Below are 7875 nucleotides of genomic sequence, written 5' to 3'. Positions count from 1 at the left end.
AACAATTGTCAGATAGAATCTTTGTTTTTTTGCTCAAATCATAGGTCTACAGAAGACGAGGTTGCTTTACCCTTCGGCATCTGGTCTCTAAACAATCCCTCTCCTAACAAAGTCCTACCCATTCCGAACATTAAGTGCTACCCCCAGTTCCAAACAGGGTGTAAAAGAGACAATCAGCAATCAATGCCTTGGCACAATGCTGTTTGATTGGTTATTGACCATAAGCTATGCATATCCCTCTGAGAGGTAGAGTTTCGCCTCGGTAGTAAGATTGTAGTGTCGCCGTCATCACCATTGATTTACCTGCATGTAAATATCAGCCGCTAAAAAATGTTTTGTGTCACTAACTGTGTTATTATCACTTGGGATAAAAGTAAGTTTCAATCAAAGAATGAACGTAAAAAATGGTAACATATATTCGTCCATTCATAATGCTCGTTAGTGGTGTATGAACGTAATAAAGTAGTTATTGTGGTAACAGTCGCTGGTAAAGATTATCCAAGAAGAGTATAAATTGGAAGACATTAATTTTTAATATATATTGATATTGTGAAAAAACAGTACTGATCAAAGTCAGCAATTTACAGTACCTTGTCTACTGTACTGTTCATTTCCTATACATAATATATTGATTTGAGCAGTTGTTGATGAAATTATTTCACTTGTTTTCTAATTGTGAAATTGTTAATGAAGTAATTCCACCTGTTGTATGACATCATAGAACACATACATACACACTCACTAGAAAACATACATACACATTCACAATGACATCATAGAACACATACATACACACTCACTATGAGTATAGCGGGCAGGGTCGACTGTGTGGTAACCCCAGGACCAACACAGGATTGCAAAGACGTCTACAGGTGAACTCCGTGGAACGACACTGGATGGCTTCTTCGCACAGGTGATACCTGAGTATCGACACTGGACGGCAGGTATGTAGGAGACAGACAGAGAGTCAGAACCAGAACTTCTCACTGGACAAGTAAACAGACTTACGGCGACTTGGAACCAGGTAGGTAAGCGGACGGACTGACACTGGTGGAGAACTGCCGGGGTCATCAGATTCTCTCCCTGTAATCTCAGCTCAACATTTATCTACAGAATGTTTCAGATCAGCTCTTTTGAATTTCAGGGTTCTTCAAACCTTAAATACCAACTGATTGTGTGACTTCACTCTCTTCCAACAGTTCCCTGAATGATCAAAGGAAGATATGAAGACATCTGCCACCAGGTGTCACTAGAGCACAGACGACTGATTCATCATTCCACTTTTCAGCTCAGGGTCTCCAAATGGAAAAATTCACTCCTAAAGCAACAAAACCCGAACACCTCAGAGATGCCACTCAAGGTGGGAGAGCTTGCCTGCATGGAGCAGCCTGTGCACTTTCCTTTGACTCTCTATACCAAACTGCTGGACTCGATGAGAGGCCACCAGGGATCACCTGTGATTCAAAAAACCAAACCCTGCTGTGCTGAACATGTATGATTGTGGGATTTCACTCTCACTAAACTATTCAATCATTTCTTTCAATTACATTTTTTTGTATAAATAAATTAATTGTATGTATAAACTGTATGATCAAATATTTGAAGTAGAATGTACACATAAATAAATGATGAAGTATCACCCAGGTGAATACTTGGGATTTTCTTTTGGTGATTCAAACTAACAGCAGACAGATCAGTGCTTTGTTTCTGCTGTGTTTCTTTTTGATGCGTTTGTGTTCCTCCTCAAAAAAAGACAACAACAACAACAAAAAACTCGTGGCGTAATTGTAACACAGCCATCCTGTGGGTGGAAGATTCCAGGTGCAAGTCCTGGCGAGAGTGTGACTTGTTGATCAAGTCAGTATTTAAATCAAAATGTTTTTTATTTTGAACTTGGAGGTGTTATGCACTTTAATAAGGATATTTAATAACATATTTTCTTCCCTTTTGTCTATTGTTGCCTTTCCAGCCAGCACCATCTCCACCAGGGCCAGCCTCTGGGCAAACCATTGAAGAATAGAAGAGCACTCTTTGAGAGGTGTGTGTTTATTATTATATATGTTTGGAGTTTTTGATATGGTTGTTTAATAATACATTTTTGGTATAATTATGTTGTAGTTGAATTTTTCACCTGCTGTTTGTTTCTTGTTGATGTATTTGTGTTCCTACTAAAAAATAAAAAAAAAAAAAAAAACAAACACAATTCTTGTGAAATAATAACACAACCATCCTTTGGGTGAGAAATTGTGAAGTCACAAGTGTGTGACTTGTTGAGTCAGTATTTCATTCAATATGTTTCTCTCTTTCCCCCCATTTCCTAACTAGCATCAAAACTGGCAATTTAATCTTGCCTAAATCCAGGTTCCACTGAGATTTGAACTCAGATCGCTGGAGTCAAAGTCCAGAGTGCTAACCATTACACCATGGAACCACCGTTGTTGCCCCGGCCACTACGGAGCCGATAAAGTATTTGAAGTTTATTAGAAATATTTTGAAACCCATCGCAAGACTTGGTGCAAACAATGTAAGAAACCTTTCCCCAATTTGTTCAGCACTGTGGACTCTGAATCCAGTTGAAATCTAGGTGGCAGCTGGACTTCAAAGTGGATAGCTGGTGGGAGCTGAAAGCATTCTTGAGCACGCACAGCGTCATGGACAGGTGTTACCAAGAAATGCAAAGATGCTGGATAAAAAAAAAATCACTGGACGGATTTAAGTCAATTCAATTTTATTTATATATCGCCAAATCACAACACAGGTTATTTCAGCAGAACTTTGAAGATGGATGTCTTGAAGAGGTCCATTGCCATAGTCTGTTACCTCACGGAACGAATCCTTGCCTTCCGTGGTCGCAGTTACACTGTAAATGCACTGGCTTGAGTCTCCTGAAGATGTCCCACCTCATCCGAAAGGCTTTGTAAACTCTTACCAACCAGATGAGAATACCTGTAATTTACCTCTTGCGGGGTCGTTAACACCATTATCTCGCTCTCTCTGCTCAGGTGACCAAGAAGCTCTCCGCTTCCGACACGGCCTCAACGAGCACGGGCCGGTCCTCATGAGCGTCCTCACCTGCTCCGAGGGCTCAGAGGGTCTGTCCCGGATGGCGGCCGGGCTAACAAGGCGGTACCTCAGCTGCATTCAGGACCCACCAGGCGTGCAGCTCTACACTGAAACGTGCTGGCTGGCTGACTCCGCCCTTTGTCAGCCTAACTGCCTACTCTACATTTTGGTAGAGCACATTTTGAGTCACTATATATTATTGAAAAATATATTGACTTTAACTTAACCTGATTGAGCTATCTCTACAACTTGGTTGAGGTATCTTATTGTAAAAAAAATCCACTACATGTCACTGTGTCTTTAAGAAGTATGCCTTCTCAGCTCTTAACAGGAAGTTAGCAAGAAAACTTTCCTCCAGACATGTGGACACTATTTGGTGAAAATTTCAAAGGTAAGTAAATTCATTCGACATATTACAGCACTTGAGGTCTTACTGAACATAATTATGTAACTTGATACCAAAACAAAAAAAAATTAATAAGGGTAAAATAATTTCCTAAAAACGTGCTTTACCCAACGGTTTAATTGTCACTTCATAATAAAGGTAGCGAAGTTAAGCTAATGTAAATAAAAGTCAGTATTTGCTTTGAAATAAAACACATCTGATTATCCTGTCGAAAAAAATGTTTGTTACCGAATGGTTGAATTATAATTTTATGGTAAACGTAGTGATTCTAAGATAATGTATGTAATTTTTTGTATTAATAAAACAATACATATGAATATTCACTGCTGTTAATGTCTATTTAATGGTATTCTATTAAGTACTTGATAAAATATTTTAACATTACTGTATATTGTTTTCGTAAAATATTGCATAAAAATGTTTTTGTAAAAAGTATGTATAGTAAATATCTAGAATAAGTATGTAGAAATAATAAAACTAATAATTGAATGGTAACCAATTGACATATTTTGGTATAACAACATTACTAGCATTATAACAGTACATGGTTTGTAATCGTAACTTTTTTTCCTTTCTGGTTTACAAACAATAGATGGATGCTCAATCTTTAAACGGTGCAAGGCCACGCAATTTTTTTGGCACTTATACAAGAAAATCCTCAAGACTCTGATGCTGATCTGAGTGATGACGATGACCAAATAGAGGATCCTGATTATCAGCCCACACAAGCAGAAGAGACTGGGGACACTTCTTTTGAATCCATGGATGAGGCGGAGGTTGCCTCAACAAGCACATCTTCTACACTGCCTCCTTGTAAGAAGAGCAGAAAAGGGAAGAACGCCCTAAAAACGGTTTCCTTGGAGGAGCCAGAGGACCCACCTGACCCAAGTTCACCCTCAGGCCCAAACAAAGGCACAAGGAGAATCTGGAAGCGTGAAGACATTGAGGAATTCCAGGTTCCTGAATCAAGATTTGAGCCCCCTGAGGCTGTAAAGACACCCTTCCAGTACTTCAAAATGCTCTTCACTGACCAGATGATTGAACATATTGCGCATCATACCAATCTGTACTCTGCCCATGAGTTGGGGGATCCAATCAAGACTAGCCCTGAAGACATTGAAGATTTCCTGGCAAGACTACTCTTCATGGGTGTGTTCAACTTCCCAGCCCTGGAGGACTACTGGCACCACACATCACGTTTTGATCTGATAGCTGGTATCATGCCGAAGAAGAGATTCCAGCTGGTACGCCGGTTCATTCATTTGAATGATAATCAGCAGTGCAACGACAGTCCAGACAGATTTAACAAAATCCACCCCCTCTTTGATATGCTTCGTGAGCAGTGTCTCCTGATCCCATCCACTTACAAGCACAGTATGGATGAGGTCATGGTGGCATATAAAGGCACAAGGGCTGTCACTCTCCGCCAATATATTGCCAACAAGCCAGAAAAATGGGGCTTTAAATTATTCTGCCGGGCCAGTTCATGCATCATCCATGACCTACTGCTCCATCAAGGGGCATCCACATTCTTCAATGTTGCCCTATGTGAGGAGGAGCAGGGGCTACTTCTAGGAGCCAAAGTGGTGACAACATTATGCAAAACCATAACACAGCCACGTCCTTCTGTTGTCTTCTGTGACAACTACTTCACCAGTTTCAACTTGATCCAGAAGCTGAACGCAAACTTGGGTGTCAAGTGCATTGGCACTGTCCGACCAAACCGCATTGGTGGAGCTACCTTGATGATAGACAAACAGCTGATGAAGAAAGGACGTGGAGCTTTTGATTACAGGTCTGCTGAAGGGGTGATCGAGGTGAAATGGTATGACAACAAATGTGTCAACCTTCTGAGCAATGCCTGTGGGATCATGGCTCTTTCAACTGTCAAACGGTGGAGCAAAGAGGCCCATGCAAAGATTAATGTCCCGTGCCCATCACTCATTCCTGCCTACAATCAGCATATGGGAGGCGTTGATCTTTCTAACGTGGTGGTACATCTGTACAAGACCCCCGCCAAGTCAAGGCGATGGTACATTCCCCTGTTTGGATACATCCTTGACCTGTGCATCTCAAATCCCTGGCTGGTCTACAAGAGGGATTGTGGCCTACTGATTGAGAAACTAATGCCTCTCAAAAGATTCCGCCTGGCAGTTGCCCACAGTTTGATGAGAGTCAACAAGCCAGCACCCAAAGTTGGCCGACCATTGTCCTGCTCTCCACCACCTCAGAAGAAACGCTCCACCCCAAGACCCTCACAACCACAACCAGATGAATGACAACTGTGGACATTGGCCCCTTCACTGTGACAAGCGTGGAAGATGCAACCTGTGTCCAATGCAGCTTTGCAGCATACCATGAGAAATAAAGTGGATCTAATGCACAGATGAGGTGTTTTGAAACTGAAATGTTAGAAATGAAATGTTTTTCTGTTTTGCAGTGTTCCCTTTGTTTGAATGAAAAACAAGGTAGCATATCACCAAAAATCGGAAGTGTGAAGTGTATCTAACATTTATGCTCTTTATTACTGCCATAAGTTAGCATTGTATTTGACTAATTCTACTGTTACTTTTTTCTTGATGAGGACATTGAAGGGTTAAATGATTGTTGATGTTAACATCATAGAAATAATAATCATCATTAAAGATGCTGTAAAGTAGAAATGAAAATGAGTTTTAAGTTCATCACGCCATAGAAGTATGGGTTGTTAACTACCCATCCAAATTTGAATGAAAAAAACACAGACAAGAATGTTAAATTAAGGTTTGAAATCGTGAGAAAATCATCAGTGATCTCTGGTGGACGGAGCAGCCTGCTTTATGAAAACAGAATAGAACCAGAATTCATTTGTCCAATGAGTGAAACATACAGATGCATTTAAATGAAGCTTGTCCCCCTGAGCTGTAACACAGGAGTCAAACTGGACACCAGAGACAGCAGACAGTGAGTCTCCAACTACTTCAAACGACCTGAATTACAATAGTGGAGATAATAAGAGCGGAGGAGTTGATTTACTTCTGTAACGACTGCAACATGAACAACGCTGCATTACATCACATCAATTCATTACATCACATCAATTCATTACATCACATCAATTCATTACATCACATCAATTCATTAATCACATTTGAAACTTTCAACCTCTCAGGTCGAGCACAGTTTTTCTCTTTCACTGATGTCCCTCCACCTCCACCTCCTCCCACCTCCTCCTCCTCCTCTCTGCAGCCTCCTGCACATGTAGTCGGGCTCGTTTATCCGGACCGGTACCGATACATGTAACCGAGAGGGTCGGTGATTGTAACGTTACACCGGAGTACAAAAACAACAACCCTCATTAATCGGGAGGACTAGATCTCCTCTGGTCCATGTTCACCATCACCCCGACATGTAAAATACAGAGTTACATATATTATAGTTCCTTATCGGAGCTTTATTGAGTCACACAAAACAATCGGCGGTTATCCGAGCACTTTCCTCTGAACTCTGCTACGAGCTCAATAGAAGCTAATTAGCACATTAGCTCCCATTTCATGAAAATAAAGTTATTCTACAACCAGTAAAATCACGTTAGGGGTTTGCACGGTGGGCTAAAGATAGCAGAGTTACTGTGGAAAAGTTATCTAGTATAATTATAACAAGCACACAGAACTTACACTGAGTGGTGAACTGCTGGCGGCGGTGGACGGTGCCGGTGCGTCCGGAGGATGAACGGCCGGGAGGGTGAAGCTCGGTTCGGCTGCTCGCTGCAGGAGAAGCGGTGCGTCTGTGAACTCCGTCCGTCTCCGGTCCAAGTTGGTGAAACAATCCGTCGTGAAATGGTCCCTGCAGAGGCAGCTGTTGGTGTTAATCCTAAAGGCTCCTTTAGCTCTTCATGAAATCGATTCCTCTCTTCATCAGTAGGACATTTAAACAGCGATGCAGCGCAGCTTTGGAGGTTCTTGCTTCCAGGAAAGATTCACTTGCAGGTGGAGGGAGACGTCCTGTAGCAGCTAACTGATGTACAATAACTATCTGACTATGGCAGGAGTAGAACTGAAGTCCAGTGGGATGACCTCTTATACAAATGAGCTCCAGGCTTTTATAGCGTTTCACCATGTGAGAGGAGGAGCCATGCAGAGAGTTATATAAACCATCTGTGCGGTAGCTCGGTGACGTACTGAAGCTAACTTTTAGCCCCACCTAAAAAAACCTGAGCTGAAGACGGATGAGAAACTCTTTAATGGTCTAACTCCACATTTCAGTGTGACACAGTTTTCAAACTTTACACATGCTTTCAGCAACTCATTTCACATGTATATAATCTACTGAGAAGCAAATCTTGGAATTTGCTTTGCAGCATCTTTAAGTGAACGTTGGTAAAAGATTTAACAGTAGAATTGCTCAAGTAGAGCGAGCGTGAGTTT

General features: G+C 41.4%; 1 non-coding gene across 1 annotated transcript; it reads right to left on the bottom strand.

Moving 5' to 3' along the window:
• Positions 1-2359: 2359 nt before the first annotated feature.
• On the bottom strand, positions 2360-2431 carry trnaq-uug (transfer RNA glutamine (anticodon UUG)). Its single transcript has one exon. It is a non-coding gene; the product is annotated as a tRNA-Gln (tRNA).
• Between the last annotated feature and the right edge of the window lie 5444 nt (positions 2432-7875).

Source organism: Brachyistius frenatus, unplaced genomic scaffold, assembly GCF_029030835.1.
Source record: "Brachyistius frenatus isolate BFR_SWC_R1_liver_20210118 unplaced genomic scaffold, ASM2903083v1 Contig_662, whole genome shotgun sequence".
Classification (NCBI taxonomy): domain Eukaryota; kingdom Metazoa; phylum Chordata; class Actinopteri; family Embiotocidae; genus Brachyistius; species Brachyistius frenatus.
The sequence above is the reverse complement of the archived record's forward strand: the minus strand, read 5'-3'. Positions and strand labels throughout refer to the sequence as shown.